The 26,736-nt window shown below is 36.2% G+C and overlaps 1 protein-coding gene across 1 annotated transcript in view; it reads right to left on the minus strand.

Annotated features, from left to right (window-relative positions):
• Positions 1–17,622, minus strand: part of LOC140145259 (acyl-protein thioesterase 1-like) — a gene marked incomplete at its 3' end in the record, with an annotated part of 98,792 nt that extends 81,170 nt beyond the window's left edge. The window contains exon 1 of the mRNA XM_072167026.1: positions 17,579–17,622. The remainder of the gene's footprint in view (positions 1–17,578) is intronic.
• Positions 17,623–26,736: the final 9,114 nt, after the last annotated feature.

Here is a 26,736-nt window from a genome sequence, read left to right on the forward strand (position 1 = left end):
ATGTACCCTTTTAAGACTCGTAATTTACCAAAAATTTGCAAAGGTACCCTAAAGAAGTTGTTCAGCTTCTGAAAACTACCCTTATTCTTGAAAATCAGTGTTTTTTAGACCCTAAATGCATTACATGAGTAACTTGCCTTGCCTAAAAAGCACCCCTTTTTTTGGTCACGCATGCATACAGACCATTTATGTGAGTGCCCTCCCCCGGCCTGTGATTTTCAGATAATTTTGTGCCCAGGTACCGGGTGCAAGTCAGCGTGGAGTGCATATTGTGCACTTAATGTTTTTTTATTTTAATGGTCTCCAAAGGGGTGTGTGTAGCAATTTATAAACTGCAAACACTTTCTTCAAGTTAGCAAAAATAATAGGAGCCTCCCCGTTTTTATAATGTGTTAACATGAGCCTTTGCAATTGCAAAATTCTAACAAATAATAAAGGCCTCCCTTACGAAAATGTAATCATAAAAACAAGCTCGAATAAGCTTGTTTCGAGCTCGAGTGAGCTTATTTTGAGCTCAGATGTGATTGATTTTGCTTGTGTAAGCAACATTGAGCTCCTTCAAGCTCGTAGGTCGAAAGGTCGAGCTCATATTTACGAACACGAGCTCACAATACAAACAAATTACGAGCACAAGTAGTCAATTGCGATCTTGCCCACACAAACCTTACGAGCTCAAAATGCTCGTTTCTTATATGTGAGCTTGCACGAGCACACATGAGCTCATAAACTTTACATGTGAGCTCACACAAGCTTGTACATTTTTAAGTAAAAATTTCTATTAAATTTGTAAGCTCAAAAATTTGGCGCGAGCTCTCATGAGCACATACAAGCTCATTAATTTTGTACTTCATATTTCTAAAACATGTTGTGAGCTTGCAAATTTGATGTGAGCTCGCATGACCGCATACAAGCTCGTAAATTTTGTACTTTTGTAAAATTTCTACTATGATAATTTGTGAGCTTGTAAAAGTGTAAGCTCATAAATGTTGTAAATCAACATTACAATTTGTGAACTTGAAAGTTTTGTGTGCAAATAACAGTTTTTAAAGTGTCTATAAAACCCACTAAACCACCTTGCAATAGCCAAAACAGGAACAACATCAGATCCTGATGGTACATAAATAGTAAGCATACACCAAAATAGTCAGAGAATGGCCATACTTTGGATTATCCAGGGCAATTTAGGCCCTAGAATGTAAGCTTAGGGCCTAAAAAAATGCATTTAATTCTTGATGGATTTTGCAAGGTGGGCGTTTAATAGGTACTGGCCACTTATTAGGAAAAAATTAGATGTACACAACAAACAGTTTGCGTCAGCAAGAAGCATCGCTGAGACCACCCGCTCATATCGTGAGCTAGGCACTGCGATCGCACATCTCGGGACTACACAACCTCCCTTGGGCCTACACTAAGACTTGTGAATGTTGAAGCAAAATGATTGTGCCTTGTCTTACTGTGTTGTGTACATCTTATCGTGAAATAAGCTATAGTCAGTTTATACTAAGACTTGTGTGGCAACAAACCTCAGATTCTGTTGTATGTTATGTTTGGCTTGTGGAGAGAGCATGTCTATTATTTGTTGCAACAAATTTTACATCTGTGTATCAATAGAGCACCTTCAAATGCTGGCATGCTGAGTAGATAGTTGGTGGCATGATTTGGTATGGTGATTGTTGTGTTGCATACTGACAACGTTCTCTCTATGAAGCCAAACATACTGTATAGCTGACGTCACTGCACATAAGAATATATCAACTAAAAACACAATGTAGGTATAGGTTTAGTTTAGTGCAAAATAAGCATTTATTAAGTTTTATCATAAAAACATTTCAATAACTGGAAATGTACATCAGTCATGTAGGTGATGCACTGAAAGGTTGCATATTGCACCTACTCTTTTTTTGTATTTCGATGTACCTTTTAAATGTTCTTTAAATTAAATGTTCTTTAACTTTATACAGATGTTTGTTTACCTTGTTATTGTTGCAACTACAATAGTCAATCACAATTTTTTTTTTTTTCATCATAATATACCTACAGGTGTAGGACCACATGAAGCCCTTTGACCTGACAACAGGATGCCCATCAGCTGACCTGCATATTAGCCAGAATGTGCTTTTTGGAAAAGACAACAATCGAGAAATTACTGTGATGTCCACTGGTATATCATAGGATTGATTGAGGCATTGAGCATCCAGCATCAGGCACCCCCTGCCAGCTACTAGTAATTGGGAGACAGGCTTAATTGCCTACAGGTTGGGGATAGTAGGGAGAAAAATGGCTGCCTACCTGAGCAACACGGATGGCACATGGGCTGAGATAGTTGCAGATTTTTATATCTAACATTTGCACTGTGAATGCAAGGGATTCACCAGAAAGACTTAGCAGTTATTCAAGAACCTAGTGGAGGTAAAGTTATACGTTGGTATGAAACCATTCCAAGGAACTGTTAAGCTTAAGCTAGCTGTGCTGTGTTATTTGATTCTGTCAATGTCATGACATGACTTTGAGTAGTGTACACGAGAACGCGAACGGCGAGCATGCATTAACTGGCTACAGAGTACAGACTAGTCTTCATGGAAACTCCCAACTACAGATCAAGACATGATCTGGATAACAAATGACTCTAGATCATCTCATGCCACAATGATGGCACTGCCAATGATAACATATTAATATTCTTACTCTATGCTAGTATGCTATACATTATATGATTGTGTATGTGTATTATAACTTGTGAAGCAGGTTAACATGGTTAAAGCCCCACCTGATGATGTAATTAACCCCAAAATAAATGTTACTAGTGTTTTATTGTTCTGAAATAGTAAAAACAGTGTACTGTGTTTACTTTGTGTGAACCTGGTAGTAAAGGGTATTCTGTCCCTAGGCCATCAGTAAGGTTGGTATAGACGTTGGTCATAACATTACGAATATTGGCTTGTGATATGGAGCTCAATTGAGCTTGAAACAAGCTTGCATTTGTTACAAGCTCGTTAACAAGTTAGCTTGTGAGCTTACATTTATAAGCTTGTGTAAGCTCGATAGAAATTGCTGTTGCGAGCTTGTTTCCAGCTCACAAATGTTGCAAGCTCGATATGTTTCAAAAATAAGCTCGTTTTGTTTCAAAATTGAGCTTGTAATTTACAAGCTCGTATTTGTGAGCATATATTAGCTCGTAATGAAACTGCGAGCTTGTTTCAGCTCGCTTGGGGTGCAAGCTCGTTTTGTTCCAAAATAAGCTCATCAGTTCCAATATCGAGCTTGTAATTTGCAAGCTCATCAAAATGCAAGCTCGTAATGTTTCAAAAATAAGCTCGTTCTGTTTCAAATACGAGCTTTTTCTTGATCATTACGAGCTTTTTCTTGATCGTAACAAGCTCTGAACGAGCATATATAACAAGCTCATAACAAGCTCGTATACAAGCTCAAAATGTGCTCGGCATTTTCATAAGGGCTTTCTCACCAAATGTTGAGAAAGTACAGACGATATACATGTTATTTATTTTACCTGGCCTAAATTAGGGGTTGGTTCAGAAAATAAAAGTCACATATGCACAACTGCAGTTTTTCCTCGAATATGGCTGATTATCACAAAATTATGCATGCAGAGGTAAAATTTTATATGCACAGAACCAATATGCATACATACATGTGCATGTAAAAACCCTCTAAATCGAGCCGACATAAAATGATGGATACCCAGTGGCATAACTAGGGTTGGTAGCGCCCAAGGCAAGAACCTAATTGGTGCCCTACCCCCCGCCCACTCAGTGGCGTAGCTATAACTAGGAGTTGTGGCGCCCTTAAGGTTACATAATGGCGCCCCCAATTCTTGAAACAATTGCGTGTGGAGCGCGCACAATTTTGGACAAATAAGGCCTACCACTAATTAATATTTGGTTACTAGAAGTTGAATATTGGTCTTAAAATATTATTTCGATTGATTCTGTGCTGAAATACGCGCAAATATTTTGACTTTCATCGCTTGGAGGGGCGCAGAATCGATGCTGAATTGGTCAATTTGGCGCCCCTGAGGGTGACATTGCTCCCCCTGCATAGTAACGCCACTGTGGATATATACTGAACAACTACCATGTAAAGAACAAGGCACAACTTGACATGGGGAAATAAATACCAGGCTTGAGAACATTTGGCCTCCCTGAATTCAGGCATTATATTAGCCTGAAAATACTCATGCCTGAAAATACCGACTAGAGGGTACATGTACATAACACAAAATAGCTTTCCATAGACTTTACGTGCAAAATAGGGGTTGCGTTTTAGGCCATAAGTCGAGTTACCTCTTACTTTAAAATATATATTTGATATCAACTTAAGGGGGTACTACACCCTTGCCTAATTTTGTGACTATTTTTGCATTTTTCTCAAAAATTATAGCGCATTGGTGACAAGTAAGATATGTATATTATAGGGGCAAGGACTACAATTACTGCACTGGAAATTTTATTTCAGCACAGATAACAGTTGTGGAGTTACAGTCAAAAATGAGGGAAAACCAATATTTTATCAATAAATCAATAACTACTTACCTTGAGTTGCTGAATTTTCAGTGCAGTAGTTGTAGTCCTTGCCCCTATAATATACATATCTTACTTGTCACCAATGCGCTATAATTTTTGAGAAAAATGCAAAATTAGGCACAAAATTAGGCAAGGGTGTAGTACCCCCTTAATCAGAACAAAATTCTGCATAACATATCTGAAATTGACACAACATTTTCCGTCTACTTTTTGAGAAAATTAGGGTTATATAAAAAGGCCAGATTTTCCCGTGTTTACATCCGACTGCTAACCGTGTTTTGACCTCGTGTGTTCATGCGCCTATAATAGTAAACATCACTCAAATTTTTGCATTTTCTTTTCAAATTTGCACAGATCACATTCACAAAATCTAGTAAAACACGATTTTTAACACTAAAATTGTTAATATTCTACCAATTTTCATCAATTTTTATGCAAAGTTGGGACTATAGTCGTGATAAACTTTTACCGGAAACCGCTTCACATCCGGATTTAGTGGTATGAACCCTAGAGGGTACTCAGACGGACGAGGACGTAAAACACAACAATGATGGGTATGTACACCAACTTGACATGGGGAAACAAGTAAAATATCAGACATGAGAATGGCTTTTTTGAAAACTGCATGAAAAAGCGTATGAATTCAGCCTTAGGGCCCAAAACAGGCAACAAAAATAAAAATGTGTAAATGTGGACAACAAAACTGAAAATTCTCATGCCTAAAAATACAGACTAGATGGTACCCACAGGGGGCAAAAACAACATAGGCATAGAAGTAGGTAAAGTTCGATGGCCATTAACACTGCACCTCTGTGGGGCTTGGAATTAGTCATTTTTGGCTATCAAACTTTTTCTACGTTTGTACCGGTACCAGGAATTTTCTGACACAGAGACTTCTACAAATTCATCCTACAAAGGTCACCAAAGGGTTGGGGATCGCATTTTATCACTAAATGTTTCGTAGTTGAGGACGACTAAAAACATGAAAAAGTAGACCATACGTTTTACAATGTAAATCACATGCAGGGCTCGAATTTTAGGGAGGCCACCGGGGCCATTGCCTGCCCTTTTTCAGTTTTGGCCTTGGTGAACCAGGGGCCATTTCCAATTACCAAGGGGCCAATAAAAATAAAGATGTGCTGGATGAATTAAATAAGTACTAGTTGCTTGTAATTTGATATTTTTGGTACACTATCCAGGGGCCAGTTTTGTGAGAAAAGTGTCCCCTGGTCAACTAAAATTGAGATGGAACCAGGGGCCATTTCAGAGTTTCTGGGGGCCAAACAGCTCCCGTCTCCCACTTAATTTCACCCCTGTGGTGCCCCAGATTTTCAAGGCATTCTTCAATCTTCATCACTTGTTGGCGTTGTTGCCCTTCTTTGCCCAGTAGCTTTGAAAATGGGTGCCCCAACAAATTAAAATTTGAAGCTTGACTCACATGATTTTGAGTTGGTACACAACCCATCATAAATGGGCTGTCTACAAGTAGACACACACTTTCACACAGGAACTGAACATTGAACAAATTTATAACCATGGACGAAAAAGATACCAAACTTCTACACATGTACCGGAGTACCGTGTACACCCTAGTCTCTCCACATTCCATTGTATAAAAAAAAAACACAAAATATTATCCACTACACTCCCAAGTCCCGACTATACAGTGCGTTCCTGGGAAAAGTTTGTAAACACTTGCACTCCACACCACCTGATAACAAGTCCCACTACTAGTACTACTATAGCATGCCCTTCTATCAAACTAAAAAGGGAGCAAATAGCGCGAGCGTACACAAACATGACAACCAAAAAGAAACTTCGAGCATATGATGAGCGATGTCACCAGGTCTGAATGCTGTACCGGCATCATCTGAATCTGAAAATTCCAATCTGTTTGTTTATTAATTTTAAAAGATAATCGATATGCAAAGCCATGAAGCTAGTGAGAAACATCTCACCGTCGCGTCCTTTATCATAATATGCATAAATATTGGGCATCTATCTCGCTAGTCGCTACGGTGGCAATTTGTTGTGTACGTTTCCCTGATAGCAAGTACCACCACACAAATTCAATTACTGCGGGTAAAACCTTCCCGTTTAGTTCGCCGTGTCATGTTGGCTCCCAATCTCCATGCATTCACTCAGTCGGACATCGGGGAACATTGTCCCCTTCATCCCCTTTGCACAAGCGTGCACATAGCAACCAGCTCGAGAAAGGGGAACTGCACATGCGCACACTGGTTTTACAAGGCTATAATTTTCCCCTTTGTAACATCAGCCCGACCAAGAGAATGCTGCATGCTGTGCGCACGGATGAACTTACTGACCATCACAATCTTCCAGACAGATTTTTGTGCGTCCATCTGAAATTCATGATTATGACGATACACACGTACCCCTGGTCTACACCTCATCAAATGTTGATTGTTAAAAAAAAATGAAAGTGCATTTTCGCCGTGATATTCCATCTCCATTCGCTATGGTAATTTTTTCATTTCTGTGTCAGTTTTGGTCCGAAACGTGGTCAAAAACAGGTGCAAAAACATGAGCAAAGTCTGTCAATCTGGAACAAATTTTCGTTCGAATTTTACTTCCGCATTTCTTTTTTTAAATTAACGTGCTGTTGATGCTACAAAGCTAAAACTAGCGCGCTGTCACAAATAATACGAAAAAGGGTTATCATTTGAATTTTGCCTTTAAAATTGCTTTTATTCATCGTAACAATAATAGGCCTACTAATAAAGGAAACCTAGATTATTAATGAGAAAATAAACTTAAAAATATTAAAAATTGAATATTGTCAGGTTGTGATAAATAATTAAATAAACATTAACCGCACGTTAGCGGCACGTGTTCAGTTGTAAACAAATCAATCGGGACTTCCCCAGGCCATCAAACGGCGATCGTTCGGAAAGCATGCAAAAAGTGCACGATTTTCTGACGTTGCATTTACAAATATTGCAGAATTTACTTCAATTCTTAGCAGGTGGGTCAAAATTTTGGGGCTTTTATTATCATAAAAATATAAAAGAATAAAAATTTCTTATTTTTATCATCAATTAATGATAAAATTTCGAAGTTTTGCCTGCGTCCACATGCATGTGACATGGACGCAAAATACTTCATTATTTATTTATTTATTCGTTATTTATTCAGGAAATTCCATCAATACAAATGTACTGGTCTCCCTGGAAGACCTGATTAAAATTATATATATACATAATACATGAACATGATAATAACAAAATAAGAAATATATATATTATACAAAATGAAAGAACCAAACATGCATGATACAAAACAAAATGCAGCAATGTTGAGCTCAAAATATAAATACAAAACTTACAGCAGACCAATTGCATTTTGAATCCACCCAAACTCATTGAATTAAAATTGATACTGAAGATTTGGAGGAAGATTGTTCCAAGCAACTGAAGATCTGTAAAGGAAAGTTTTCTTTCCAGATGAGGTTTTCCATATTGGAACAACCAAACTGTTTTGAGACTGACCCCTTGTACATTTGGAATGTGTAGAATGAGTGAAAGTAAAATGAGATGAAAGATAATTAGGAGCAATTTGTGTGAGACATTTAAAAGTTAAAATAAGTAATTGATGCTCCCATCTACAGCCAAGTTTAACCCAGTCTAGTTCCCTCATCATATTGTCTACTGAAGTTCTAATGTCTGCAGAGAGCAAAACTCGGGCTAGCCTATTATGCAAAATTTGGAGCTCATTTTTGTGACAGGCACTGAAATTGGACCAAACAGAACTGCAGTAGTCAAAATGAGGAAAGACAAGGGCTTCTGAAAGCATTTTGACAGTTTTCCATGGAAGGTATTGCTTTACTCTCTGAATAACTCCTATACGCTTGGATATGTTAGAAGATAAATAATTTACATGTTCATTCCATGATAGATGTGAATCAAAGGTAACTCCTAAATATTTAAACTTTTCCACTCTTTCAATTTGTTCATTTCCATAGACAAGAGAAACATTGTTAAACTTATGAAGAGCTTGTCTTGTTCCAAATAACATCAGTTTAGTTTTCTTTATGTTAAGAGTTAAATTGTTGGCCTGGAACCAATCAGCAATGTTATTCAGGTTAGCATTAAGATCATTTTGCAGAATATTGGGATCAGATGAACTAAGTAAAAGAGTTGTATCATCAGCATACATTACACACTTACAGTTAGAATTTACAGACTCAGGCAGAGAGTTAACAAATACAATGAATAATAACGGTCCCAAGATTGAACCTTGAGGAACACCGATACCAATTTCCTTAAAATCTGAAAGGGTAGAGTTTATATTTACTGCCTGAGATCTACCACTAAGATACGAGTGAAACCAATTAATTGCATTTCCTTTAATACCATATGATTTAAGTTTAGAAATAAGAAGGTCATGGTTCACCGTGTCAAATGCCTTCTTTAAATCTAAGAAAATTGAACCTGTAACTTTACCATTGTTTATATTATTGAGAATATGATCTGTTACATCTAAAAGAGCAGTATTAGTACTGTGATTCTTCCTAAAACCTGATTGACATGGATTCAAAATATTATTACATGTGAGATAATTATACAATTGATCATGTACAGCACGTTCCAAAATCTTTGAAATACAGGGAAGAACTGAAATGGGCCTAAAGTTGCTGACATCATTTTTATCACCACTCTTGAATATGGTCATTTTCACGGTAAAGGGTGTAACTTTTGATTTTTAGGGTCAAAATTTCAAACCACTTAAATATGTTTCTGTTTACTGTAATCATGCATAGAAGCAACTTAAATTCCAGTAAAATAGTGTTTCAAGGCTTAAACCTTTTGATTTCTGATAAAAAAATTGACATTTCCATAACATTTTGGTTAAAATCTAAGAAAAAATGTATTTTACATAAGCTCAGAAAATTATGACATGAAAGCTGGAATACATGTGAAATCCCATTCCAAAGTAAGTCAACAGATATAAGTTAAATTTTATACCATGTTTTGCTATGTTTGTAATTGCAATTTTGAAAATTTTTAACATCAAGGGTCATTTGCAATGGAAATTTCCCAACCTTAAACATATTTTTTAAGTTTTAATTGGGTTCCTAAAATAATTTAAATGTCTAACTTCATGTACAAATACTACTTGATGAAAGGAACCTCCCAGCCAAGTTTCACAGAAATTGGAGTTATTTTTTAGAATTGGCAATTCAAGCGATTTGTGTTTCGGAGGCTTCAGTTAACAACACAGGTGATCATAAAAGTAAAATATTTGGCTAACTACTACAAGTTGACATGAAAAAATAGGTAAAAAATATCACAATTACCAATTTTCATGCTTTGCTTCTAAGTATTGAATTTCAGTTGTGACAAAAATTAAATTATCACAGCAAGTCATTTTTTTTTTTGTTTCGGAGGCTTCATGTTTACAATGGTTAAACATGGCAGAAGTAGTTTTTTGAAAACAACACTGTTGGGATCATCTAAGCTGTTATTTTCTTGTGTGTATTGAATCAATGATTCTATCGGCAGATATTGCAGATTTATAACATGATAATTTTTTTCACCCATTTGTTAAGTATGGTGTTATTTGCATGTGAAGCCTCCGAAACGGGCTTTCTTGGATATCAGTATATTTTTCAAGCATTAACCATAATATCAATTTTTTTTTAAATTTATGACATTCTGCACATATCATGCAACAATTACAATGCAGATATCAATATGGAACATACCAATTTAGATATGCATAGATGATAATTAAGTTTACTGTTGTTTCGGAGGCTTCATTTGTTTCGGAGGCTTCAATTGTTAACGGAAAGTTTGTATTGGGTCCCATTTTCAAACGGTGATATATATATCCATGATTTAAAAACAAGTGACTTGAGGATCTACTTTGCTACATTTTGATAAATAGATTGGATGAGCTCTTTTATTTATATTTGCCCAAGCTTGCTGAACAGTTTGTTTCGGAGGCTTCAAAAAAGATAACGGAAAATCGGCTCTTTGAAGTCAAGATTTTATAAAAATTTTAAAAGCTTGCAAATCAACTAATTTTTGTTACCCATTTCAAGTTAAGATATCAACTGTTATGAATCAAGAAGAAGTGAAGAAATAACCAAGAATTATGAACCAAAGCTATACCCACAAAGTTTGTTAACAATTGTTAACGGAAAATGAAGCCTCGAAGCGAAAATATCGAAGTCCGGTTCTCAAAAATACAGGGCTGTTCACAATTAAATCTAATGTGGCAGTGTTTACTGAACATATGACCGTACTTTCAGGATAAGAAAAATTATCCATGAACTAACTGAAGAAAACACAGGGTTTTACAAAAATGTTACAGTTTTTCAAAATGGCAATATTAGGTACATTTAAGCCTGCTAAAACTGAACGCAGTAACTCCCGAAGATGATTATGCTACCCAAGGTAGCTGCTAACTAGATGACTTATGTGGCCAAAAATCATGGAATTCTGTGGCTTTATTAGAAAACTACGGATCAAAATGTTAAAAATCCAAAGTTACACCCTTTACCGTGAAAATGACCATATAGGAGTAACCTTTGCTTTCTTCCATTCACTTGGGAAGGTAGATGTGAACATCGAAAGGTTACAAATATATGCAAGGGGGTGACAAATTACTGGTGCAGCTATCTTCAAGAGTTTAATACTGAAGTTATCAATACCTGAAGACTTATTGTTTGCAAAGTTACAAATTTGATCAAAGATGAAATCTGGAGTTATGATATCAAATTGAAAATCTTCATACATGTAATCCCCAGTATTAGACAAAACATTATTACAATCATCATTATTAAACTTATCAGCCAACGTATTACCAATAGAAGTAAAATAACTATTAAACTGATTGGCTGTTTCAGCATCATTACAAGTAAAACCATCCTTAGTCTGAACATTAGTAGCAGAAGACTTATTTTTAGGAATCAATTTCCTTATAGTACCCCATAATTTCTTTGAATCATTAATATTATTATTGATAGCATCATTGCAATAGTTCTTCTTTAATGTTTTATTAAGTTTATTTACATCATTTCTTAATTTTCTAGCCATTGCCCAATCATGAGGATTATTGGATTTATGTGCTTTTGAATAGTAATGATCCCTATCTTTAGAAAGCTTTATATATTCACTTGTAATCCACTCAGGAAGTGATCCCTTTATCCTTTTTTCTTTCACAGGACAATGCAAATTGCAAATTTGGTCAAACATGTCTTGAAAACTTTTATAGGCATTGTCCACATCATTACACATAAGTATCTTATCCCAATTAGTTTTCTTAACTGTGTCAATAAATTTGTGCTCATTGAAGTTTTTAAAACATCTAGATTTTATGATCTTAGGAGGTAACTTTACTTTTTTATTTTTACGAATTAAGTATGTAAGAGAGTGATCAGAAAGTCCTAGGCTGTGAACACCAGATGAATATACCTTATCAGGTTTTGATACAAAAATTAAGTCTAGTTTAGATTTAGTTGTCTCAGTTATTCTAGTATAATCATTGATAAGCTGAAGCATATTACAATGTGAAGAAAGATTATTAATTTTACGTGAGTTTATTTTTTTACTTATGTCTAAATTAAAATCTCCTACTACAACAACATCATCATAAAGGGAGGTATTATTTTGAAAGATTGAATCCAACTTGTCCAAGTATTCAGCTTTAGAATCAGGTGGCCTATAAACAGTACCCAGAAGGATAGGCTTGGTATGAGGCAAATTTAGCTCTATCCATAAAGCTTCAACATCATATGAACAATTATGCAAATTGGAGTTTTCTTTAAAAATAATACCATCTTTAACATAACATAACATACCACCATGTTGCATATTAGCCATGTGAACTTGCGTCCAAATTTGTAAAATACGCGTCTGGACGCAATGACGCACACTAACGGGAAGCCTGGTGGAGAGTCATGTTGATTGTTCCATTGAAAAAAAATTTCAGTATGATAACAGTCGATGTATGTGCTGACAAAACTAAGTTGGACCAGGGGGTTGACAGTGATTCGCCGATTCTCCACATTTGGCCTAATTTGCACGCTACGGGATGCTGTACAGAAGCTGCCACGAACCACAAAATTTGACACACGTATGGGGGCCGCCATAGGGCGCTAACGGGTGCTAACAGCATGTCCGTTACATGGTTAGCACCCCCGCTACCATGGCTACGCGTACAGTTACGCGTTCCCAACTGTCAATCATCGGGGGTCAATCACCTCGAGCTTGACAACAATGATATAAATAGACTATTGTCAAGTCTTACGTGTAGGCGTGTAAATTTGGGTTAATTTTCGTGTTTGAAACAGTATTTTCTTGTAGGCCTATATCTTGGCCAGAATAGCGGGATTGTTGGTCGTTTGGATGCACAATCAAACTTGCCCCATTGCCACTGCAGGATTTTGCAATAGAAGCTACCGGGAACCAAATTACATGGACCGGCAATGGCGCCACTGCACGACCCCAATTGAAACCAGCCAGTCCACCTAATTAATTATTCATGAGCCCAGCACATGACAAAATTCGGAAGCCATCGGAAAAAGCCGAGGTGGATTTATGAATGAAAACAAGCTTTTTGAAGATCCGGAAAGTGCCGATTGATGATTTTCGGAAAATTAAAGATGGCGGGCTGTCGCTACAGTTTTCAGAATGGGAATACATGCCACCGAACGGAAGTTATAGCTGTTTGAAAAATGACTTTTTACCAGCATGAAAACACACAAAATTTGTGAGTGTCATAGAAGCTTAAATTTCATCCTTTCGTAACTTGATTAAAAAATTTGTTATGGTAAAGAAGGAATTAGTTTAGCGTAAATGGAAGTTTGTTTCATGCAGTCATGCTCTTGTTTACATTGCTCGGTCGTGCATTTCCTTGTTCGCAAGCAATATTCATGATGGTTTTTCTCATGAAATTCTACCAAAAAGTGACCAATCTCACGCACGTGATTGGCTGGTTTTGAGCATGTGATAGTCATTAGTTATTTAGTAGTAGTGCTTTTGCATAGATGAAATTCGGTTGGCAAGTTTGATTGTGGGATGTAATCAATAACATGATAAAAAAATGTCATTAAAATATTAAAAATATCTGTTCAACATTTTTTTTAAAATACACTGTAGCAGGCTTGAAAAATTCTAACTGTGGATGCAGGCTAATGCAGCAAGCCGCGATTTTACAGGTTATTTTCATTACCATAACTATTACTCAGTTACTGCAACACGGAGCACGGGTGCGATGCAGCCGGTAGAAATCGCGGTAGTGTTCCAACGTTCCAGGCCTACTGATGGCAAGGTAATGGCGGCTTCCATAGTTGTATTACTTTTTATATAGAGTAACACTTCCCAATCTTTATTTATTCCCTGGTTGGACGTGGACAACACAGAGTAGGCCTACTACAGAGCGCGTACCACCAGTCAAAGTCTCCGCCTCATCCGATAATGAGGGCCGATTGTTCCGTGAAATGCGACAGGCGAGACTGCTACGCAATTACCGTGTGTTTTCATGGTCTATCGCATAATCGCGAAAGCACGCAACGCTCTATCGCGTATACGCGAAGGCATGCAGCGCTGGCGTGATTGTTAGACACGGCACGATCGAACAATCGGCCCTCATGAATATGCGAGAACTTACACCATACAGTACACGGGGACTTTGACTGGTGGTACTTTCTTATGCCCAGCGAGGTCACGTCACACTCGGTGTGACGTGCCCTGAACTCCCAATAACTTTCGTGGCGACAGACAAATTGCAGGAAAGCGTGCCAATTTAAGCTTCCTGTAATATCTATTGCACATAACGTCGAAGTCACAAACTTACAAACTTCAATATGCACTTCAAATACTGCAGACCAGCTGTTAATTATTACCGATCCTGTAGAATAACTTACATAATCTTCAATTTCATGGAATCCGTTGCTCAGAATTGCAAATGTCATTTTTATCTGTCAAATCCGCTGTGTATGTGCTCAGAGATTTTATGATATGCTCCATAAATCACAGCTGTGAAACTGACTTTATACCACTCGCTTGCTTTTAAAGCTAGCAGAAAAGCGAAGCCTCCGGCTACCTCGTGGCATGACGTCACACAAAATTTCCGATGGGCGCCTTATTTATTTGTAACCCGTTTTGTGATTGGTTGCAAATACCATTCATCGCAATCGTTAGCCAATCAATGAAGGCGACGGCCTTTTACGGTATGAATTAATGTGACCCGCCAGTAAAGTACGTCTAACCTGATTGGTTTACAAAAATAATTGGATATTTGCTAAGCCAGTCAGCGTGCTTTCGATGCTTAACAACCTGGTCGTAGAGGTTTTTTTTTTTAATAAGCGAATTCACATGGTGATCCAGCGATCGAGTATAAATTCAGCATGACTTCTGCTGTAACAGGTGCAATAACAATACGTCGACACAATCAGTGACATTTACACAATACAATAATGAATTATTTATGACATGCATGGGCTGGATTTTACGATCGAGGTAAGGTTTTCGGCCTGTCCCTGCGTGAATATCGTGACTTTTCAGCATCAAAGATACTTGCGATGACCAGTTTTTTGCGGACACTTTGATAACAGGTAACTTTTATAGCTCATAGGAGTTCAGGCTCACATCACACACTATAGGTGGCGCCAGTGTTTACTCTCTCTGGAAATTGGGTGCGCCAAATGAGACATGTTCTTCCCAAATTGGCAAAATTTTGGCTCAGTAATTCCCCAAATTGACTAATTGTAATACAGCATTGCAAATTTGTGTGCGCCAAAAATAATTTTCGCTGGGCCAAAATTGAGACATACAGCCTCTGAGTAAACACTGGGTGGCGCTATTCGTCCATAGGGAAGTGGAATGTGCCTGTACAGTCAAAAAATGGCTTTACTGTGGGGCTCAATGGAAAAAATTAACTAAAATTAACTAATTTTGACAACCAAAACCTAAGGGACGCACCATTAGATTCTCAGGGGGGGCATGGGAGTTTGGGTCAGGCAGAATTTTTTTTTTTTTTGCCGCCAAAGGCGGAATTGGGGTTTTTTTCGCCTCCAAGAGCACCACTTTTTTTTTCGCCGCCTTCGCCTGCGAAGTTTTTTTTTTTTCAATTTTAATGTAAATTTTTATACAAAGCTGGGTGGGGAAATTTTTTTTTACTCATCAGTGAGGAAAATTTTTTTTTTTCATCTCACTAGTGGGCAAAGTTTTTTTTTTTTTTTCTCACTAGTGGGCAAAGTTTTTTTTCTTCAAAAAACTCCCATGCCCCCCCTGGAAATCTAATGGTGCGCCCCTAAGTGATGTTGACTTATGTTGGTACTGGCATAATAATGGATTCATAAGCTATCACATAGTGCAATCCATGTTCCACCAAGTCGACACTCGATTTAGCTCAAAAGCAATTTGTGTGTAAATCAAGACCATCCAAAACAGCTTTCTTACAGTAAAGAATAGGAGGTCATCTGGGGTCACATTCAGTAGTGTACATCAGCCCTCGAATTAACCCACGCACCGACGGCATATTGCCGTGGGTGCCCACCCCCATTGCCGCAATGCCCTCAAAATATGTCCTTTACCGACGGCAGTCACTTGCTGTGCCCCTAAATGAAGTTGCCGTGGGTGCCCTAGCCGCCAGCCCTGCCCCTTCATTATAAAATCATTTAAGTACTGGTTAAATCCCCGCAAAATTGTGGAAAATTAGATCAAAAATATTGAACACGATCGCTATTTTGAGCATCGTAACCCAGCTATCAATCGCAGTATACACAATAGTTTGTTGTGAATTAATATTCATTACCCCTACGTAAAGTTGAGAGTCGAATTTTACTTTGGTGTCGAATTCAGCTGACGGCAATGCATCTATTCGCTTTTGAAAAATTGCCTTGGTGCCCTTCTCAAATTTTCAACAGTTGCCTTGATGCCCTTTTGATATATTACAAATTGCCGTGCTGCCTTGCCTTTTCAGTGAAAATCCACGGCAATTATCAACTTGCCCTAAAAAAGTTGCCGTGCCCCTTCAGATCCTTAATTCGAGGGCTGGTGTACATTGTACATGTGCCTGCTGTCACAATTTCACACACAAAATTTTGGACAATTTGGTGACACTATTTTTGTCTGTAACTTGATTGACCCCTTATTGTTTAGGTAATTTGATTCTCTTTCAAATGAAAGAACTTTCAGCTAAAAATATTGAACTTCAAAATTTTATGAACATACCTATCATATAGGTATCCTAGGTGAATCCAAATTTGCCATCAAACTGCATCATTTTATATATCAAATTAAAGCCCTTGAGTAAACAAAGCCAAAACTGAAAACCTTTTTTTCATAGCACTTTCCGTAGCAAAGTTACATCTTGTCAAAGCCTGACTTTCATCAAAAAGATTCATCTAGCAAAATTCCCAAAACGGCATTTCGGGGTGTTTCTAGATCTTAGTCTCATGGCGATAGCAGCTTTTTTAATGGAACTGCTATCAAAATCCCTCTGAAATTCCATGTGCGGGTGACTTATCACCATATAAAATTATTTGGGTCAAGTGAAGTATAGAAAACATATTTATGTAGGTTTCTTTCTTCGGGCACAAGTTTTAAATTTCTATGTAAAAATGCATTGACATTGTCGGCGAATTTGGCTGACCAGCAAATGTGTTAACTAAGGTTTGCCTGGCCCTGGGTTACCTATATCATAGCCTAGGGTAGAAACGATAGTTGTACAATTGTACGAAAATATACATTTTGTTATAGGCCTAAAATGTTTACAAAAATATATTGGTCCGTACGTTGTGCATGTATTCAGTTGTTCGACGTATAGTACTTTCTCTGTTTATCTCTTTCCTCTATGGTGGACAACTACATGAAGCGCAAGCAAGGGTGACGAATTTTGATTCATTACTACCAAAACAAAAATTCAAGTGCCGAAAAAGGCATCGTGATTTGTAACTATAAGATTATCTACGTGGTTTAGGAGAAGAAAAAAGTTGTTATTTTGCAAATGCCCATTTTGTGCGAATATAAACATTAAATAAGATAAAATAATGACATTTTACGTACCTGCGAATTTCCAGTGCAGAATCCCTGGGATTTGTGCGCTTCTACGCTACTCCCAAGGGGGTGACACTAAATTCACGGTTGTTCTATTAGCAACGCAAAATCTATGAAAAATTCAGCTGGTTTACTAGCTAGAAAGTGATAGTACAGGAGCAGCAACCTCAAAAAAATGACTTCGTTCATCCCCCACTACATACAAGGTTTGACACCATAGGTAGTTAGTATGGACCCTCTAGATCACTGCTAGGTAGGTAGTGGACTCAAATTGTGGTATCACTTTTTTTTACAGGTCATTTTATGTATGGACGTATAATCGCATAAAATCACAAAAAATAGGACAAAATTAAGGGGTAGGGGAGATATAAACTCCAAGAACTCAACTTTTACTCATGATTTTGATTTCATTTTGGTATCAATATGTAGCTAAATGATTTTCCTAACTTTCTAGTATTATTTTTAAACAAAAACAGGTTTCATTTGAGCATATTTGGAAGTATATAGTCCATAAATGAGTGGTAATCTGATTTTTTTTAACCATATGTGTAAAGTTTGACATTGGCCTCAAATCTCACAACTATAGCACTTTATATTTTCAAAATTGATTCAGTTTCCATTTTTAATTTTTTAATTTAAATTTTAATGTTTTATTTTGTTTTTAATGTTAAGCATATCAAGGGAAACATTATTGTAACAGTTCCAATCATTATAATATGTATGAGTTCGTTGGGGTGTCTGTGGGACGAGGTGTGTGTGGGGTGCTGGGTGTACATAGGGTATGTGGGGGAGGGGATGAATGTGTGTGTACATGTCTTAATATGTCACTACACTGCACCAACTTCCATTTACAAAATCCGTTAAGTTTCCATTGATGTAATATTTTGAATATTTATGTGTAGGACGTGAGTAACCACTGGGAAAAAGACAAAAAATGTTTAAAAAACCCAACAACCCAACAAAACTGATGTTGATTTCCCTCGTATATCAGCATAACATAGAAAAATATTAAGGGGTAGGGGAAATAAATCATCAGAACTCAATATTTTACTCATGATATTGACTTCATCTTGGTATTAATTCTATTTAATTCAATTCAATATGTATATCTAATTGATTGTTCTAACTTTTTAGTATTATTTTAAAGCAAAGCGACCATTAGTTGTCAGGTAGATACACAGAAACTGTGAGAAAAGGGTACGTTTTCTATGTCTAACAGCGTAAATATGACAATATTAAGGGTAGGGAAATATAAACTGCCATAACTCAACTTTTACTCATGAAAATGAATTCATCTTGGTATCAAAATGTATCTAAGTGATTGTTCTAACTTTCTAGTATCATTTTAAAGCAAAGCAACTATTAGTTGTCAGACAGATATACAGAAACTGTGAGGAAAAGGTAACTTTTCTATGTCTAACAGCGTGAAGATGACAATATTACGGGGTAGGGGAAATGTAAACTGTCATAACTCAACTTTTACTCATGAAATTGAATTCATCTTGGTATCAAAATATATCCAAGTTATTGGTCTAGCTTTCTAGTATTATTTTAAAGCAAAGCGACCATTATTTGTCAGGCAGATATACAGAAACTGTGAGGAAAAGGTAATTTTTCTATGTCTAACAGCGTAAAATGACAATATTAAGGGGTAGGGGAAATTTGTAACTGCCATAACTCAACTTTTACTCATGAAAATGAATTCATCTTGGTATCAAAATGTATCTAAGTGATTGTTCTAACTTTCTAGTATTATTTTAAAGCAAAGCGACCATTATTTGTCAGGTAGATACACAGTATTTGTGAGGAAAAGGTAACTATTCTATGTCTAACAGCATAAATAAATATGACAATATTAAGGGGTAGGGGAAATATAAACTGCCACAACTCAACTTTTACTCATGAAAATGAATTCATCTTGGTATCAAAATGTATTTAGGTGATTGTTCTAACTTTCTAGTATTATTTCAAAGCAAAGCGATCATTAGTTGTCAGGTAGATACACAGTAACTGTGAGGAAAAGGTAAATATTCTATGTCTAACAGCTTAAATATGACAATATTAAGGGGTAGAGGACATATAAACTGCCATAACTCAACATTTACTCATGAGAATGAATTCATCTTGGTATCAAAATGTATCTAATTGGTTGTTCTAACTTTCTAGTATTATTATAAAGCAAAGCGACCATTATTTGTCAGGCAGATATACAGAAACTGTGAGGAAAAGGTAAATTTTCTATGTCTAACAGCGTAAAATGAAAATAATAAAGGGTAAGGGGAATTAATAACTGCCATAACTCAACTTTTACTCATGAAAATGAATTCATCTTGGTATCAAAATGTATCTAATTGGTTGTTCTAACTTTCTAGTATTATTATAAAGCAAAGCGACCATTATTTGTCAGGCAGATATACAGAAACTGTGAGGAAAAGGTAAATTGTCTATGTCTAACAGCGTAAAATGACAATATTAAGGGATAGGGGAAATTTATAACTGCCATAACTCAACTTTTACTCATGAAAATGAATTCATCTTGGTATCAGAATGTATCTGATTGGCTGTTCTAACTTTCTATAAACAAAGCGATCATTATACACAGAAACTGTCAGAAGGGACCGTTCACAAACACTTGTAAGGGGGAGGGGCCTGATGCAAAAAAAATTCATCGCAAACATTTTTCGGCCCCCCCCCCCCCACTTTACAGACCTCAAAAATTTTAGGCCCCCCTTTTTTGTCATGAAAATTATTGTTCAACCCCATAGAAAAGCATATAAACTCAATTTTTCCAGGAAAATTTTTGGTCATTTTTTAAGCCCCCCTTAGGAGGACCACAAATTTTCAGACCCCCTTTTTGCATCAGCCCCCCCATACAAGTGTTTGTGAACGGTCCCTAAATATGACAATATCAAGGGGTAGGGGAAATATAAACTCCCATAACTCAACTTTTACTCGTGATAATGAATTCATCTAACGTTCTAGTATCATTAGTTGTTATGTAGATACAAAGGAAATGTGAAAAAAAACTTCCATGTGTAACAGTGTCAAATATGGTAATATTAAGGGTAGGGGAAATATTACCATAACTCAACTTTGGCTGCATTAACTGTGAAGGGGAACACGGGAATACAAATCGTTGCACCAAAATTTGAATGTAGTATACGATTGAGGTTTCTTACGTTAATTGGTGCAATTGGACCATTTTTTAAATTTGACCTTTATTTATGATATTTTTGATATATTCAACGTTATAACCCCTGAACTAAGCTTCGTAGAACTATGACAATTGTCTGCTTTTAAATTCTTAGCGATGAGAGGAACAATTTGAGATTACAACATTACAACATGATAGGATCATTTTTAGTATTGGCCCCATTATGACCTTCAACCCCTCGTGGGAAACTTAATTGCTTTTAAAATAATGCCAGAAAATGAGAACAATCAAATAGCTACATATTGATACCAAAATGGAATTCATTTTCGTCAGTGAAACTTGTGTTTTGGTGATTTGTATGTCCCCTTACCCCTTAATCAGTCCTGTACAATGATTTTATATAGTCGATAATATATTATCGAGTAGAGCTCATGGAGGCAGCCATTAGCAGACCACCCATTATCAGATGGCTGGATGATTTTCAGCTGCACACACAAATGAATAGGAGAATTTTGAAAATGAATCATGACTTTTTGATAAACCGCTTACGGCAAAAATTCTGAGCATTGGGCGATTCTAAATTTCACATACAATGCACAAAACAATATTTGTAAAATCTTTGTCGAGAGATTTAAAAAGTTATCGAGAGAATTTTCTGTAATATTGTTTTAAATTAGCACAAAATACAATTTTCTAAGCAGAAAAATTGCCACAGTTCCTATCTTGCCATTGAAAACTACAGGAAGACCACCCACAGAGCTTCAAGCCACATGCCAGACATCCTGGCGCCAACTGCAAATGGCTGCGCCCATGTGATGTAAGTCGATAATATAAAATCGACTTTATAAAATCATTGTACAGGACTGTTAATATTGTCATATTTTACGCTGTTAGACATTGAATATTAACATTTTCATACATTTTATGTCTATCTACCAGACAACTAATGACTTAATTGCTTTTAAAATAATACTAGAAAGTTAGAACTATCAAATAGCTACATATTGATACCAAAATGAATTCATTTTCATCAGTAAAACTTGAGTTTGGGTGATTTGTATGTCCCTTGCCCTTAATATTGTCATATTTTACGCTGTTAGACATTGAATATTAACATTTTCATACATTTTATGTCTATCTACCGGACAACTAATGGCTTAATTGCTTTTAAAATAATACTAGAAGGTTAGAACTATCAAATAGCTACATATTGATACCAAAATGAATTAATTTTCATCAGTAAAACTTGAGTTTTGGTGATTTGTATGTCCTCTACCCCTTAATATTGTCATATTTTACGCTGTTAGACATGGAATATCAACATTTTTCTCATATTGTATGTTGAACTACCTGACAACTAACGGTTTAATTGCTTTTAAAATAATGCCTGAAAATGAGAACAATCAAATAGCTACATATTGATATCAAAATGGAATTCATTTTCGTCAGTGAAACCTATGTTTTGGTGATTTGTATGTCCCTTACCCCTTAATATTGTCATATTTTACGCTGTTAGACATGGAATATTAACATGTTCGTACATTTTATGTCTATCTACCTCACAACTAATGGTTTAATTGCTTTTAAATAATACTAGAAAGTTAGAACTATCAATTAACTACATATTGTTACCAAAATGAATTCATTTTCATCAGTAAAACTTGAGTTTTGGTGATTTGAATGTCCCCTACACCTTAATATTGTCATATTTTACGGTACTACACATGAAAAATTGACATTTTTTAAACATTTTATGTCTTTCCAGCTAACAATTAATGGTTATTTTGCTTTAAAAGATTACAACAACCAAATAGCTATATATTAATGCCAAAATGAATGAATTATAATGAATAAATGTCGAGTTACGTTGGTTTGTACGTCCCCTAACCTTTAATATTGTCAAATTTTACGCTGTTACACATTGGAAAATTAACATTTTTATCATATTTTATGTCTATCTTATGGTTTTTCTGTTAAAAATAATACTGGAAAGTTAGAGCAATCAATTAGCTACATGTTGATACCAAAATGAATTAATTATTATGAGTAAAGGTTGAGTTATGGTGGTTTTATTTCCCTACCCTTAATAATGCCATATTTGACATGGTTATACATAGAAAAGTAACCTTTTCTCACATTTTATGGCTATCTACCTGACAATTAATGTTTGCTTTTCTTTATAATAATACTAACACGTTTGAACAATCAATTAGCTACATATTAATTCCAAAATGAATTCATTATCATGAGTTGAAGTTGAATTATGATGGTTTATATTTCCCCTACCCCTTAATATTGTTATATACACACGCTGCTACATGTGGAAAAGTAACTATTTTTTTACATTTTCAGTCTATTTTCCTGACAAACAGCGGTTGATCTCACCCCACACATATAAATATTCAAAATATTACATGAATGGCAACTTACCAAACAAATTTTGTTAATAGAACTTATATAGTTCAGCCGAGTGACATATTAAGACATGTAAAACACCCCAACCCTGAACCCTATACACACCCCGCACCCACCCCCACATACCCACCCCACCTACTCCAAACCCACACAACACAAACCAACATGCAAGCAAACATGCACATACATAAATATTTGAACCAGAACATCAAAGTTTGCCTAGATATGCTTGATATTAAAAACAAAATTAAAAAATGGAAACTTAATTAATTTTGAAAATAGAAATTGACACAATAGTAAAATTTGAAGCCAATGTCACAAAAACACCCACCCTACGCATTGTTGTGAAAAATCTGATTTTTCACTAATGTATGGACTGGCCACTTCAAATCATGATCAAATGAAACCTAGGTTTGCTTTCAAATAATACTAGGCAGTTAGAACAATCAATTAGCTACATATTCATACCAAAATAAATTCATTATTATGAGTAAAAGTTGAGTTCTTGGAGTTTATATTTCCCCTACCCCTTAATTTTGTCCTATTTTTGGTGATTTTATGCGATTATACGTCCATACATAAAATGACCTGTAAAAAAAAAGTGATACCACAATTTGAGTCCACTACCTACCTAGCAGTGATCTAGAGGGTCCATACTAACTACTTATGGTGTCAAACCTTGTATGTAGTGGGGGATGAACCAAGTCCTTATTTAGGCCCCCTGTGGGATCTTGCTCCTGGACTATGAGGCCAGTTATCGATCCGTTATAGCTCGTTATGAATAATTCATGTTCGACCCCTTGGATCATGTTAATTGAGTTTGGCAAATAACAACGTTGTTAGTTTTGCGAACTTTGCCTGTTCAATGAGAGTATAGCGCGCCCCAATACATCTGGGCGCAAAACAGGCGAAAACGATCCAGTTTAATGAAATGGCGGACGGGTATTCCCATCAGGCACCAGTGATATGTTTTTTCAAAGAAAGTCTACTAATTTGATATGAAATGACATTTTGCAATAGCAAAGTCAAAATTAGGACTTGCTGTCAATAATATGAAGGAAACATGTGACAGAGGCAAGGTGGGAAATACAAGTAGTATTTAAGTTATGAATAACCTTGATACCCGACCTGACCTTCCATCATGGCGCCTTATTCGTTTTATGTATTTCTATTATGCTCTCAAGTAAAATAAAATACCAATCTGCTCTGAGCAGACAATGTTACTTGGCTCCCAGCATGAATTATTGATTTTATACGGAAGTAAAGAAATGCACAGTGTATGTGCATGATGTGCAAGCATACTCCAAATATTTACGGTAAATCTGAATAGTGGTCACATGTTAACATATCATGTGTTCGGGAAATCACGTGGCAACATTTTAAGATTTCAGGCTTGTTTACTATATAATTGCCATTTGTACTCTTTATTATTTATCTTTGTTAATTAACATATATTTTAAATGCTGATAAATCGTGGTTGGCTACCCACGATATCTGTTAAATTCAATATTTTATGAATATAATTCTACCACGCAGAGGGGGTCACGCAGCAGAATTTCACATCACCTGACTTAGCTACATTTCGAAGCTCTGCTCTTCAAATTCATGTAAATTTCAAAGTTTATACATTTAATATATTTAATATGATACTAATTTTTTGTTATAACCAACTGGTACACGAAATATACTAGCTTATTACCTATACAGAAAGGTAATTATCAGCCTTCACTCAGCAAATTGACATGCCCGGCATATCCCGCGGCATATGCAGCCATTCTCCGTCTGGATAACATGACTGTCGCCCTCAATACGTCTGGGCGCAAATTTAAATAACAATACGCTATTTACATATCAATGCGGCCTCATGCTAATTAAAGCTGCCCCATCCAGGAGTTCATCTATGGCTACTCTTTGGATTTTTACTATGAATATTAATGAGGTGACGTCGCCGGTCACAAGTGATGGCGCTCTTAATACCTGGGCTAGGGCCAGATGATGGTGGATGCGATATCGCTATTTTAGACGTCGCCATTGGATTAACACATAATCATGAAATCTTCACAAACAATTCTAAATTTGTTATGTGGTGTCAAAGCAAAATTATCTTACTCTAAAACCGTTGGGGTTCTGCAAAGTACCCCACTGCAAGTATGTTAATTGTCCATTTATAATCGCTAACCGTGTATTGTGAATGGGGCTGTCAGCCCTGTATCTTCGCCAGCCTCGTACGTCCGTGTTGCGTGTCCTATGCCGCCTGGCTAGGGCTGTTTCAAATGGACCATTCACAAACATGCACTTGTGGGGGGACTGTCTGATGGGGGTGTGCTCCCCGAGCCGATGGAAAATTTTATAAAATGGGCGCCAAATGGAAGGCATTTGGTGGACACTTTTTACACTATTATTTTTTATAATGTTTGTTGGAAAAAAATTGCATTTTTACACTATTTTATACCCAAATTCAGGTGTTTACCAAATAAACAGAACTAGGCCTATAAGAACAGGGATTTTTTTCATTTGAGTTGGGGGTGTCAAAAAAGAACTTTAAGAAGGAAATTTGATAGCTTCTTGACGTGTATCTTCGTCTTTTTCACTTTCTTCAATTCAGTGGCATAGATTTCTTTTTGACATTTACGGGGATGGGGTTGAAAACATTTTCTTGAAGTAGGCTTACCGTGAATCCAGCACTTTACAGCGACAGAATAAGTTTATAGTACAAATGCGCGCGAAGCTTGCGAACAATTTTGCCATGTTAAATTGATGAAATATGGTGCAAAATTGTAATAAATGCGCGCAAAGGGCGGAAAAAATATTGGCACTGTTGGGGCTGAATGGTAAAATGAGGTTATTTTGGTCAGAAACCCACAGGCATCAACATGGGTGATAGGCCTATGATTGTATATGAACCACCCCCTAGCAAAATATTGGAGGGGGGGGGCATTGATGAACTACTTGATATCAGCAGTAGATTTGGCATTGATGAACTACTTGATATCAGCAGTAGATGGGGCATTGATGAACTACTTGCTATAATTTGGCCGACCGGTCTTAATTTTACTACTTTTGATGAACTACGGTACTGATATCAGCAGTATAGATGGGGCATTGATGAACTACTTGCTATAATTTGGTCGACCGGTCTTAAGGGAAGGGGTATGAACGTTTGGACAGTATTTATTGTGGGACATTAGAGCACATCAGACATATCGAATTGCATTCTGAATACGAAGAATGTTCTTCTGATATCAAATAATTTTGATTTTTTGAAATTCGCAATGTAATACACATTTTATGGCAAATCATTACAAATTGATATTTTTGATATTTAACAGTTCTTGAAGTAAACTTTATAAATCTGATGATTTATACTTAAAGTGTATGTAGGTGGGATGAAGAGCCGACGATCAATTGAAAAATTGGACCTTTCGTATTGAATATATGGATTTTTTCCCAAAACACCAAAAAAATAGGTCTTTTGGGAAAAAATCCATATCTTCAATATAAAAGGTCAAAATTTTCAATTGATCGTCGGCTTTTCCTCCCAGCTACATACACTTTAAGAATATATCATTAGATTTATAAAATTTATTTCGAGGACTGT

The sequence above is a fragment of the Amphiura filiformis genome, unplaced genomic scaffold (genome assembly GCF_039555335.1).
Source record: "Amphiura filiformis unplaced genomic scaffold, Afil_fr2py scaffold_186, whole genome shotgun sequence".
Lineage (NCBI taxonomy): Eukaryota > Metazoa > Echinodermata > Ophiuroidea > Amphilepidida > Amphiuridae > Amphiura > Amphiura filiformis.